The sequence below is a fragment of the Astatotilapia calliptera genome, chromosome 18, assembly GCF_900246225.1.
Source record: "Astatotilapia calliptera chromosome 18, fAstCal1.2, whole genome shotgun sequence".
NCBI classification, from domain to species: domain Eukaryota; kingdom Metazoa; phylum Chordata; class Actinopteri; order Cichliformes; family Cichlidae; genus Astatotilapia; species Astatotilapia calliptera.
Window position 1 is genome coordinate 8,958,502 of NC_039319.1, and position 14,735 is coordinate 8,973,236.

Consider the following 14,735-nt stretch of genomic DNA (forward strand, 5'->3'; position numbering starts at 1 on the left):
TCTGCATGTGTATGTTCTGAATGATTTTTTATTTATTTATTTTTTTTGCATAGATGACAAAAGTACTCTCTTATAAACACTGAATCCTAAAAATCTATGTGTAAGCAGTGCTGTACATTTCCAGCAGTTCAGAGATAGGACACTGCTATAAATGGAAAGATTTAAAGGGCTGTGAAACTGTAAAGTTGAATGGCTAATAAATTGTTTAAAGCAACACTGCAGTATGATGGATGAGTGCAAAAGACAGGAGGAGCTGCTGAGTGTCAAGTATATGGGAGGAGAAGACACAGAAGGAATGATTCCCGTGGATGTGTTGCCCTCGTGTGGTGAAAGCTAGAATAATTTTACCGTAACTTTCCTAAAAAGCAAAGCGAAGTGAATTTTCAAAGTGAAATTTACCAAAAATGATCAGTAAAATGATTTTGGCAACATGATTTCCGTTATACATCAGATTTGCTGTCTTTTTTTTATGCTGCTTTTATAACTCAGTGTCTCTCTGGGATTGATAAAGTTCCTGTGCTCTGTCGACACAGGAACCACTCCACTCAGGAACCAATCCCAACCACTCCACCACCATGGTTGATATTTCGTTTCGTTCATTTTGTTGTAAGTGAGAAAACTTACAAATTCATCAGAGGCCCAAATAATTATTTCTCCTTTTTCCTTTTTACTGGAGGCTGAGTCTTCACTAGTTTTCTTGGCTGACGTTGGGGTTGAGCTAAGGGTTGGTGAGACTGCCACAGGTTAAAGTCTATTATCAAGTTATCCAGTGAATGTCGATAATCTTCTTATTTGTTTACATAATATGATCAGGAGGGCTAGCTCTGTGGTCGGCATGAAGCTGGACACTCTGGTGACAGTGGCAGAGAAAAGGACATTAAAGAAACTGATGGACATTATGGACAATGCCAGGCATCCTCTGCACACGGCCATAAACAATCAGAAGAGTCTGTTCAGTGACAGGTTGCTTCTCCCAAAGACAAGAACTAACAGACTTAAAAACTCCTTTGTCCCACACGCCATCAAACTGTTTAACTCCTCTCTGGAGGGGAGAGGGAGGGGAAACAGGAGGACAAAGGAGGGGGGAACAACTAAGCTGTAGTGCCTCTTCACCTCACTGTGCAATACCTTTTGTGCAATACTTTTGTAAATAGTCAACGGTGCAATAGACTCAATACTTGAAATGTGCAATTCACTTGTATTTTTATTTTTATTCCTATTTATTCTATTTATCCCCTTCGTATATTTTATTTATATTGTCTCTGTATTTATATATATGTGTGTGTGTATAACTCTGTAACTTCTGTCGGTGCTGTGCTTTTTTGGAAATCGAATTTCCCAGAGGAACCCACCCGAGGGATTAATAAAGTTCTATCTTATCTTATCTTATCTTATCTTAATACTTTCTTTTAAGGGGGCTGCTGGTCCCAGACAGACACATTTTCACAGAATCACGTACATCACATAAAATCATATACAAGGTCTTGAATAATCAGGCCCCATCTTATCTTAATGACCTCATAGTGCCATATCACCCCATTAGAGCATTTTGCTTTCAAACTGTGGGCCTACTTGTTGTTCCTAGAGTATTCAAAAGTAGAATGGGAGGCAGAGCCTTCAGCTTTCAGGCTCCTCTTCTGTGGAACCAGATTCCGTTTAGATTTGGGAGACAGACACTATCTCTACTTTTAGTATTAGGCTTAAAAGTTTCCTTTTTGATAAAGCATGTAGTTAGGGCTGGATCAGGTGACCCCGAATTCTCTCTTAGTTATACTGCAGTAGGTGTAGGCTGCTGGGGGAAGTAGTTCTCCTTCAATCACTATTTCTAGTCACTATGTGTAGACCTCTCTGTATTTAATCATTATTTATTACTATCTCTGGCTCTCTTCCACAGCATCTCTTTCATCCTGCCTTCCTCTCCTCACCCAAGCCAGTCATGGCAGATGACTGCAGTTCCCTGAGCCTGGCTCTGATGGAGGTTTCTTCCTGGTAAAAGGGAGTTTTTCGTTCCCACTGTCGCCAAAGTGCTTGCTCATAGGGGGGCGGTCGCCCCATGATCAGAAGGTCAGTGGTTCGAATCCACTGAACGGCTACCCTGAGGTACCCCTGAGCAAGGTACCGTCCCTGCACACCGCTCCCCGGGGGCCTGCTTAGTGGCTGCCCACTGCTTCACTGAGTGAATGGGTCAAATGCGAAGAAAAACAAAAGTGATTTCCCCACAGGGATCAATAAAGTATACAATATTATTACATGACTGTTGGTGTGATTTGACGGTGTATAAATAAAATTGAATTGAAATTCAGGTTTATTTAAAATGTTTAATAAAAAGAAACCCTCAGTTTATTTTGTAAATGAAAGACAATGAACTTCAATAAAAGGACCATCACATCTTTCACTAAATGTTTACTGTATAGGATGAGCACACCGAGTTCATCTTGAAGGGTGACAGATGGTTCTGAGAAACTAAATGACTTCCTTGTTTTACTTTTTTTCTAATTTACACTTTTAGTTCAACTAAAACTACAAACTAAAAATATTATACACAAATTTCCAAGTACTTAATTGTTTGGACGGCACTTTTCCACTTTTACTGACGACTCAAAGCATTGCACACGTTTACATTCAAATCAAAATGATCTGTTTTTATTTTGGTCTGTAGAGCTATTTTCCACTCAAGTTTATTTTAAAATTACTTACCCAAATAAAAGTTCAACTTTTAGAGTTTAATCTTAAAAATAAAACTCTTTAGACATTCTTTTGCAAGCATGTCCTATAGGTCATGATAGGCAGTATTAACGTAGCTCTTTAAAAGTAGTGGGAATAAGTGGACCAGAAAAAACCGGCAGAAGCAGGATAAACTCAACACTTGAGCCCTGCGTGAGTTCAGATGTAAGTGCGTTGTGGTATAAGGAAACACTAATTCATCATGCTGCTGGTGGTTACTCACATATGCCCATGATGAAAGTGTGAAAAGTCTGACAAGAGTGAGTGAAAAAAAAATTACCGTTAACACAGAGTTGAGATGAGGTGAGAATTCCTTAGAATTATTACATTTGGCTTGTTTTAAACATGTTGAAAGCTTTTAAACATGGACAGAGATTTTGCTAAAATACATCTGCACTATAAAAGTCCACTGTTTTTGAGATTTACCTTAATTTATTCTTGACATGAATGCATGACACACTTAAAAGACAATGTATACTACCAGAAAAACAAATAAATTACAAGGCGTTTGCTGTTGAAATTCTCAAGTTATTATCAAAATTTGGATTGATTCACTCAAACAGGTTTTTTCCCCTATTTTTCATTTTATTCAGTGGTGCAAACAAACCTGAATAAGGGAACCGCTAAATACACCAAATACATATAATGAATGAACTAATTTCATCTTGAAGAATGGCACGCTGGGAAACTGAACCATTTCCTCACTTTTCTCTTAAAATAAACTATCAAGCATATTTACCATTTCAATTTCTATAAAACATTTTATCCATTCTCAGTTATTTTAAGACCACCTTGCACGGCTACAATCAGAGCCCCCTCCTTTAATTGATATACACTCCAAATATTTTTGACATGTTTCCAAATAATGAATTGTTTGGTCTTTCTTGGACTTTTGGAGTTTTAGGACTGGAACTTTTCTAGTCTTCCTGAACACTTAAAAGTCTTTTACCCATCATTTTGACAATTTGTATCAAAATGATGGAATGCCAGTTTCCAGTCCAGGTTATTTTGGTGTTATTTACCCATTTTTTGATATTTAGGTTGAGCTAATGTAAATAAATCATGTTTCAAAATCCAAAAAACGTCAAAAATCCATAGAATCACTCTCACAAATCACATTTTTAAAACTTTATTTGACCAGGAAATGTAACTGTTTTAAGCCAAGACAGGCAGGATCAAACTAGTTTCTTCAGTGGTGGCACTAACTAGACCACAAAGCCGGCACAAGCAGGATAAACTCGGTGCTTGAGACCTGTGTGACATGAAAGATGTAATCACCACAGTGGTTACGGTTGAAACATCGATACTGACGGTGAGAGCTCAGGAGATGTGACAACACTGATATAGTAACAGGATGTTAACGTATAGCCACCCTCAGTTGAGCTCCTTTGGTTGTCAGATGAAGTGCAGTGTAGAAAAATCGTTAATTGAACAGCTTTTTGAAAAGTAAAACGAGTATTTTTGTTTACATAAACACATTTTCACTGTAAACTGATGTAGAATAATATCAAACTAGAGCATCAAACTCACCAGGCAAGAATGTTTGATGCTAAAGTTTTTCTGGCAGAGGCTATCGAGGCTTGTTTCTACTACGGAAATAAAGAAAAACAAATAAATTACAAGGCGTTTGCTGTTGAAATTCTCAAGTTATTATCAAAATTTGGATTGATTCACTCAAACAGGTTTTTTCCCCTATTTTTCATTTTATTCAGTGGTGCAAACAAACCTGAATAAGGGAACCGCTAAATACACCAAATACATATAATGAATGAACTAATTTCATCTTGAAGAATGGCACGCTGGGAAACTGAACCATTTCCTCACTTTTCTCTTAAAATAAACTATCAAGCATATTTACCATTTCAATTTCTATAAAACATTTTATCCATTCTCAGTTATTTTAAGACCACCTTGCACGGCTACAATCAGAGCCCCCTCCTTTAATTGATATACACTCCAAATATTTTTAACATGTTTCCAAATTATGAATTGTTTGGTCTTTCTTGGACTTTTGGAGTTTTAGGACTGGAACTTTTCTAGTCTTCCTGAACACTTAAAAGTCTTTTACCCATCATTTAGACAATTTGTATCAAAATGATGGAATGCCAGTTCCAGTCCAGGTTATTTTGGTGTTATTTACCCATTTTTTGATATTTAGGTTGAGCTAATGTAAATAAATCATGTTTCAAAATCCAAAAAACGTCAAAAATCCATAGAATCACTCTCACAAATCACATTTTTAAAACTTTATTTGACCAGGAAATGTAACTGTTTTAAGCCAAGACAGGCAGGATCAAACTAGTTTCTTCAGTGGTGGCACTAACTAGACCACAAAGCCGGCACAAGCAGGATAAACTCGGTGCTTGAGACCTGTGTGACATGAAAGATGTAATCACCACAGTGGTTACGGTTGAAACATCGATACTGACGGTGAGAGCTCAGGAGATGTGACAACACTGATATAGTAACAGGATGTTGACGTATAGCCACCCTCAGTTGAGCTCCTTTGGTTGTCAGATGAAGTGCAGTGTAGAAAAATCGTTAATTGAACAGCTTTTTGAAAAGTAAAACGAGTATTTTTGTTTGTTTGTTTATTTTGTTTAGTGGTTGCATTTGAGGTTAACTGATTGATTGTGGTTTGCACATGTGGTTTCTCCATTTCAACAGCTTAGAGCAGATGATTACGAAAAACATGGCTTCACTAAAGGTAGACATGCATAACCTGGAATTCCTGGAAGTAAAAGAAAAGGGGAAAAAAAACGCGTCATTCGCGGGTTGGGCTTCTCCAAAGTTTCTCTCTTCCCCGTTTCATGGAAAGCTGCATTCCTGTCAGTGACAGACTTGTATGAACAAGAATGTTTTGCTTATGCGTGCCTATTCTCTAAAATGCAAGCTTTTAAATTTTATCTATACGCCTCGGGTGCTTTTAATAACAATTGACTCAGGGTGAAAAGCGTCTCAGGAAACAGAGAAATGCATTATGGTACCTCACACTGGAACACGTTATCTTAAAGAACGCATGCTTTTTTATAAATAATAACAGAGTGAAGACTCTGTTTTAGCACAGAAAAAAATTCCCAGGACAATCATACATCGAGATAATACAAAGGTTTCGACAGAAAAGGGGAGCGGGAGAGTTTTAATGAAGGACACGCCTCTCTGAAGCGCTCCCTTAAACCACAGCATGTTACAACCCGCGAGGCGAGATGTTATAGTTTGAGCTCACAGGAGCACTGTCAGGGCTGGTGAGCAGCGGATATTTGAACGATATAGATATCACAAAGAGAAAATAAATCGTGAAAAGGTGAGTGGATTATAAACAAAAACACTTAGCACCTGTTTTTTTGGACCACCCAATTTTTTTGACAAGTGAATTTATTTCAAAGCTAAAAAAATCTTAAAATAATTTTTCTGAAGTCAGTTATTGATACAAAATAACATGTTTTTTAAAACCCATCACATTATCGGAATGCTTAGATGCACATTTATTGGCTTTTTCGCAGTTCTTTACTTTTCAGACTTCCTAAAGTGGATGATAATTTTTCATCTCGTTTATTTCGTTCTCAAATAAATGCCTGAAAATAAATTACTTCTTCTCATCATGTCATGGTATGATGACCAACTTCTGAACCCATAAACTTCCATCACTCACGTTTATGTATTTATTTATTTGTGGTCAGTGGGCACAGATACACAAAGGCTTTTACTACGGTGTGCAAAACTGACTCAGAAGCCAACTGCTTGTACTGCACTTCCAGTGAGAGACTGTAGTGACACAAGTAAGGAAAAAAACTTCAACATGAACCAAAGACTGTTGTTAATATCAATGTTTGGTGCTTTTTAATATGCTGTTTATGAGATTATGCTGAATCATTTTCTAGAGCCTTGGATGTAAATAATTTAAAGGCTGCAGTACAGTAGTAAGGTGTGAGCCAACAATTGTTTTTATTTTTGAGTTATTTCTGTACAAAAAGATGTAGAAAAAGATGACTGAAGAAGAAATACTTCCCATGAATCATGACAATCCTTCAACATCCTACGCCTATTGCAACCTAACTAAGGGAGGATTCAGGGTCACCTGATCCAGCTCTAAGAATCTGGTTAGATCTAAGATTTTTAGGGCCAAGTACATCACCTCAGTTTTATCTGAATTTAGAAGCAAAAAATTAGAGGTCATCCAGGTCTTTATATCTTTAAGACATTCCCGCAGTTTAACTAATTGGTGTGTATCATCTGGCTTCATGGAAAGAGAAAGTTAGGTGTCATCTGCATTGCAGTGAAACTGTATGCGATTCTTTCTGATGATACCGGATAAAGGACGCGTGTATAATGTAAACAGAATTGGTCCTAGCACTGAACCCTGCGGAACTCCATAATTAACCTTAGTGTGTGAAGAGAACTCTTTATTTACAAGAACAATTTGGAGTCTATTAGATAAATATGATTCAAACCACTGCAGCACAGTACTTTAATATATATACACCATGCTCTTATCACTGTAATAAAGTATTATGGTCTACAGTATCGAATGCTGCACTGAGGTCTAGCAGAACAGGCACAGAGATGAGTGAAACTCTTCAAAGAAACCATTCCTCTGCAGATGATCTGTCAGCTGTTCAACAGCTACTCTTTCAAAACATTTTTAGATCAAAGGAAGGCCTAAGACAGCTAGAGATGGCTTTTTAAGTAATGGTTTAATTAGTGACAGCTTGAAGGCCTGTGGTACCAATTATTAGAGATAGGTTGATCATATTTAAGATTGCAGCATTAATTACTGAGGCAGCACAGTGGAAGGGTGGTTAGCACTGTTGCTGCATAGCAGGAAGGTCCTGAGTTCAATTCCACAATCAGGCTGTGTTTTTTCTGTGTGGAGTTTGCATGTTCTCCCCGTGTTTGCATGGGTTCCCTCCAGGTACTCCCGCTTCCTCCCACTGTCCAAAGACATGCAGTTTGTGGGGATAGGTTAATTGATTAGTCTACATTGCCCATAGGTGTGAGTGCAAATGGTTGTCTGTCTCTCTGTGTTAGCCCTGCGAAGAACCCTCGGGAACAAATTAATTTCGTAAGTCGGGGTTCAACTGTAATTATTCCTGCGTCTTTCAGGATCTTACAAGACGACGCATTGACTATTAAATTTGTCGTCGCGATTTTGATAGTCGACGTGATCGTGACTAGTCGACTAATCGTGGCAGCCCTACTGGGAACACAGGGAACTTGGAGCGTGGAGAAAACACAGCGTGATGGGACTGGTTTCCCCAAATCTCTGACCACAACGCTACTGAATTTTTTTGATCTCTGCTTAAAAGTTGTGTCTATACCAAAAAATCCACCAATTTAAATTAACTCTACTATTTATGCCAAGAAGAATGATCAGATAGCTATCCACAATTATACTAGAAGCTTGTTAATGGCTAGCAAAAGCCTTGGTTGAGGTGAAACTTGCTAAGGGATATTTAAACAAATATTAGTGGAGGTGTACATATATATTTGAATCTGCATATACTTCTGACTCTATGTGGATTAGAGAAAACCCAAGCTTTATAAGTGCATGTAGGGAATATGTCTGTTAAGTATGTATGTTGAAGCTCTTTCTTGACTAGTAATTCATGTTTCAATTGGAGAGTCAAAGAAAACCAATGGGTTTTTCTTTCAGGTTCAAAAGTTCACCTAGCATGAACAACATAAGTGTCTCATTCCTGACTGGCCCAAAGACTACTCCTGACCCTGATGAGGAAAATGCTGTGAAAAATGACTATTCCGCAGCCATTGGTGCCCTCATCTTCAGCTTGGTCTTCCTCCTGGGTGTCCCTGGAAATCTCTTCATTGTCTGGAGCATCCTGGCCCGCTGCCGACAACGCTCAGTCACCACCCTCCTCATCCTCAACTTGGCATGTGCTGATGGGTTCCTCATGGCTCTCTCCATCTTTTTCATCATCTACCTGGCCATGCAGTCGTGGGTCTTTGGTAACACCATGTGCAAAATTGTGTTCTACCTGTGCAACTCCAACATGTATGCATCAGTCTTTCTGATAACCCTGATGAGCGTGAACAGGCTGTTGGCCGTGGTCTTTCCACACACACTGTATCACCTGATCACCAGGAAGGTTGTGAAGAGGGTGATCCTAGGCACATGGGTGCTAGTGATGGCCATTTCCATTCCTTCGTTGGTGTTTCGAGATGTGAAAAAAGAAACTGATGATATGAATCAAACAACATATGTGTGTGCACCCAATCACACACTGCGTAGACATGTAAGTACACTTGTGTTGGTTATTTGTCTGCCACTGATCTGATTAGATTCATAACCATATTTGTTTCCATTATCAAAATGCCTTCTAAAAACCTTCTGCATGTGAGAGCCAGTGAAATAGTGAATGAGGTATTGAACATGATCACGCTTTGAGCAAAAGGGCCAGAATTCTTCATTCATGACTTAATTAATAAAAGAAAAAACGGTTCTTTAAAAGACTGGTTAAATGTTGTTGGGGAAAAAATGCCTTACATTCTCAGATTAAAGGAGGATATTTTGGTTGTTTGTTTATTTCTCCTGAAATGTAGTATATCTCTGTTTAAACTGTAACTATTGATAAAAACTACCGTGTCAAAAAATACTCTTTTAATACTCGACATTTTATTAGATATGATTTCATGAACAATTAGACAGCTAAAACATTTGCCTATTTTAACGGGAACACACTATCTGAAACTGAGAGGAAAGAAATATTGCAGATGTGTTTGTTACTGTGTTTAAGGCCTTGGAAGCTGCAGCTTAACTAGTGTTCAAAATGTAGTTAAAATAATTCAAATTACACCAGACTGCACGTTTTTTAAGCCCTTGAGCCCACAACGTAAATACTGATGTGGCACTGCACAAAAGTCTGAAAATCATTTTGCATTGATCCTTCATAAATGTAGTAATGCTCTTCTGTAAAACATTCCTTCTTTACAAGTAAAAGTCCTCCTTAAGTAAGGTGGCAAATTAGAATCAAAATATTCTAAAACTACATAAAGTAAAATGATTTATTTTGCAGAATGCCCCTTTTCAGATCAAAGACCATAACAACATTACTTGATTTTAGGTCTTCAGATGTTTCATTTTGTCCTCTCATTTGACAAAAAAACCCCAGAGAAGTTGATCAGTTTAAACAGTTTCATAATTTTGGCTCTATTTCTTTGTTTTTCATTTAATATCTAAGGAAACAGCTTTTCTTTATATCCTCTCATGTGCAGGTGAGGTTTGAGTACGCCTTTCAGACAGTGGCAGGATTCATTATTCCTTATGCAATCATTATAACCAGCTACGTTCTCATCCTGAAACGCCTGAGGGAGACCAGGTTTCAACGAAATATCCGCAGCGAGAAACTTATCCTGGCTATCGTCATAATGTTTGGCCTGTTCTGGTTGCCGTACCACGTCATCAACCTGATACAGGTGTGCAAGGGCATCTTCTCTACCAATAACCCAATAACCACATCAAATCTGTTTGTAAATCGATTATCTGAGGATTCGATTGAATACTGAGTGGGTTTTTTTTTCCACCCAAGGTGGCAGCTGCGTGGTACCCAAAAGACTCAGCAACAAGAAAACGGTGAGTAACTGAAGATTTTCAGAAACATGGTGCTAAAGTTAGTGAAGTACAATATTGTCATTTTATGCATTATGTCCAGTAATAACAATACTCTGTAATTCAAAGCTGATATATGTAGTCTGTCTCCGTGCATGCAGTGACACACACCTAGATTTAATTTTTACCATCCAGTAAACTGAATATACTATAATTGTAAAGAGTTTGAATGTGCCACCATCTTCAGTATATAATATTATCAAAATATTCCAAAATCTGGAGAAATCTCAATATCCGGGCTTCATGTGACACTGCACTAAAAGCAGGCAGGATTCTGTTGTGGAAAATCACTGCAGGGGTTCAGGACCACTTCCAGAAATCTCTCTGTGAATACCATGTTCACCTTACCATCCAAAAGGTTGAAGCTCTAACAAACAAGAGACAGAGTATCGTATCGTCACTGATTTCTAGACTCGATTCGATTCCAATTCACAAGGTCCCGATTCAATTCGATCCATGATTCGATTCAATTCAATTCAATTTTGACCCAGACAGTCAGAGATATTATAATTCTGATCATTTATCAATACTGGCACTTGTGAGACTTCATCAGAGATGTAAGCAACACAGAAGATGCCTTTGTGTCAAAGTAACTGAGGGTAAAACACAGAAAAAGATTAAGGAGAGTTTCCTGGCCTGGCTTTTTATAGCAGATAACCTAAAATATATATATATATATATATATGCAGTAGATCAAAAATGGAAGAAAAGCACAAATCAGTATATGAACATTACTGATGCTGCTGAAGTGAAGCTGTGCATTCAGAGGGTTTATTAGAGACACTTAAAAAAACAAAAACAAACAGCGGCCGACAGTGCTGTTAACAATGGTAGACTGGTGTGTAATGGGAAACTGTTCTTGAAGTACACTGAGAGAGAGCAAGAGAGAGAGAGCTGTGCAGGAATTGTGATTTTATTGTGGTGGAAGCAAAACAGCAAAAGTCAGAGCGAATTAATGGCGATGTTTATGAAATGTGAAGCATAGTTTTGATCTTCTTTTGCTGCCAGTCAATTTAGTTTGGAGAGTGACAAAACCTGCAGCTTCAGAAGGTGTGAGCTCTCAGCTTTCAGCCCCAGTGGGTGAGAAAGCCGACATCTCACAGATTCTGAAGCATCGGCTCTGCGCATTGTGTTTACATCTTTGTGTGGAATCCATTTACCTGCTCTCACTTGCTTTTTTAGCTGTTTGGTGGTTGTTGAAATAGTTTTGTGAGTTTTAACCTGAGATTCTGGCATTTCTGGCAAAATACATGTATATTTAAAAGTTGATTCAGGATTTAATGAATCAATATCACTTTATTCAAGCTAAAATTTTAATTTTCTGATTGTAGCAGTCCCCCGGACCAAGGAAGAAATAGAGAGAGCCTCGACGGGTGCAGTAATTTTTACTTTGAGATTCATTCAGAATCTAACAGTGCGCCAGGTGCGCCAATGCACCATGAAAACTAAACAGAAACACAAAATACATTTTCTTAGACGCTTATTACAAATATGAACTCAAATAAAGCAGAAAATACAACAAAATATCAATTAAGCAAAGAAATACAACTTAAAACATGTACCTCGCTCCGCATTCCAAGGGCTGCAAATTGTTCGTTTCGCTAGAGTCCGGTATCACGCTGCTTCACGCTTCATTGAGAGCTGCCTACTGGGAAATGTGCGCCACAAAACCGGTCTGAGCTGGAAGTGCGGCTTGCCGCTAACTAAACAACAGAGCCCTCTACTGGACACTACGCGTAGCTGTTCAGGCTTAGATCAATAAACAAAACTGGACCTTTACACTGATTTTAATCGGAAATTCAATTATCGAAACCCACCCCTAGTTGAGACTCCTCCTCTGGACATGTGCAGAGGAGGAGTAGTAGGTAAACTGGATTACAGATATGCAATAAGGAGCTGCCAGGAAGGAGAAAAAGACCGCAGAGAAAATTCAGAATGAGAATACTTTAATTATCCCTGGGGATTATGCGGTTGCAGAACCCTGAAGGGAGAAGCCAAAAGAATAATAATAAAAAGACTCAGAAAGCATCTTTTTATGGAAGGTCTCCATATGTCTTGATACTGCAGGTGATGATTAAGGGGTCCTTGAGTCACTCTGTACAAAAACAATCACCATCAATGTGAAAAATCCAACTTTAACTTTCTTCCCTGCAGATTGCAGGATTTTGCCGACTTAACCCGAGCGGTGACCTCAGCTTTGTCCTTCATCAGCAGCTGTGCTAACCCGGTCCTCTACACCTTTGCCGGTAAATCCTATATCAAGAATAATGGCTTTGCCTTTATGGCTAAGCTGTTTGAGGGAACATCATCGGAAACAGGACCCAAAACCACCCGGTTCACAGCAACAGACGATCTGGGAAAGAATAACGTTGATTCTGAAAATCATACACTGGCTTCTACTCAACAAAATCGATGTTGAATTAACTTAATGCACTTAACAGACTGTATATAAATGAGAATATTTAAAATTGTGTAAATCTTTAAACGGAATATGTAGCTTGAGCATTTGAGGCTACAGACGATAAGCACCAGCACAGTATATTTAGAATCTGATAACAGAGTTTAAGTGAAAGTCAGAGGCACAGGCACAGCTGGGCTACTTTTGCCTGCATGCACCTGAATATCTGTAAAGTGTATAGGACTGTACATACTTTTTTTTGTGTGTCACATTATGTGTATGTGAGAATGCTACCTAACATAGAAAGCAGACTCAGCTGAGTGTTTTCATGCTTAGTGTGTTCATTTATAGTCAGGTGAATGAATGAAGATGGGACGGTTGGGGAGTTTGCGAAGTTTGGCCTTACACAGAGACACAGATTGAATGGTTTATATGACACTGTGTGGGATGTGTTCATGTGATGTGTGTGTGTGTGTGTGTTTTAAATGCAACGGTTAAGAATTGTAAATGGCTGTACCCAAAAGGCAGACTCACAAAATAAAGCTCAGTAGGTTGATTTATAATGATATAACTATATAAAATGAGCTGACAAAGAGTGATGTAGCCTAGGTGGGCCTAGGACGTAGTCTAAGAGGGTCATGAGAGAGAAAACAAGTGTAAGTGATGACTTGCAGGGAGGAGAAAAAAGTTCAGCTCAGAGGAGACATTGTGAAGTATTCCTCAAGGCAGGCCTAATCAAAATTAGGTTTTTGGGGCCTTCTATTACTGTCAGTAATACTGCTTAGTGATCATTCACACACCTACTATTATCCTATTTCATTTTCTAATGTTCCATTATAAATATGCTTGTGAAACTAGATGTGAGAACTTTTTGTTGTTGTTAGATTGAGCTTTAGCACTGTAGATTACAAAAAATCAAAAAAACAATTTGCACACTTGCAGAAACATAATTCAAATAATATTTAGCAAAGTCAGCATCTCCCCCTAATGGCCACACAGAGAAGCAATATACAAAACCTCAAAGAGCTGCACAGTTGCAGCAGTGTTGTTTGCATCATCTTATTGCCAGCCTGGAAAGTTTAACCCATCTATGACTTTAATCTGAATTGGTAGTAAGTTCAGCTGCAAGTGTGCCTGGGATTGATTTACACTTGATATTCAGTGTGATATAATATTGTAATGATTGTTAAAGGCTATTCTACTGTGACAGGTTGACTACCTGTGTGCACTGTTGTTGTTTCTTTAAGAGACATGTTTGGTTGCGCAGCAGGAAATGTCAGTGAGTGTGTGCAGGAAGAGAAAGGGAGTTCTTGTTGTTCGGAGCTGGAGAGGAGTTATACCGGAGGTCTGTCTTAGGGGTTAACAGCCCGTGTTTCTCTACCTACACAATAAACCGTGGTGAGATCAAAACGTCTGGTTCTTGAGAGCATGTGTGAACATTATAATATTAACTAGGATACTGAATGTCATAGGCCAACTAAAATTAACAAAATAGAACAACAAAATTGTATTTACTATAAATACATCAGCTGCCTTATTATTTTTGGTTTAAAAAAAACTGTAACAGCTTTCTGCAACAATTTGAAGTGCAACAACACAGCACTACAAAAATTAGACTAATGATTAAAAGCAATTCAATGAACCTATGTACTTAAAACATGGAGCTTGCCTGCTCAAGCACTTGCCTTGCTTGTCCAGAGGGAAATGCCTCTGTGGGATCCACAGGCTGACTTTGGGCTTTTGCTAAATGTTGCGTACTAGACTTACTCACCACTCAATGCATTTTACACGTTTAAATAGACAATTCGCTGAAAAATTTGAATCATATGTATTTCTGTTATTTCATTTTATTCTTGTTTTAAAATATCTGTGATTTATGCCATCTGTTAATATAATGATGTTTGCCTGATGGTGCTCAATGTGCAAATTTTACATTGATTTGTTTATTAAATGGGGGAGGAGGGAGGGAGGGTAAGGCAGAGGACAGGG

The 14,735-nt window shown here is 38.3% G+C and overlaps 1 pseudogene; it reads left to right on the forward strand.

Annotated features, from left to right (window-relative positions):
• The first annotated feature begins 5,930 nt into the window (after positions 1 to 5,930).
• On the forward strand, positions 5,931 to 14,156 carry LOC113011170 (leukotriene B4 receptor 1-like; annotated as a pseudogene).
• The last annotated feature ends 579 nt before the right edge of the window (positions 14,157 to 14,735 follow it).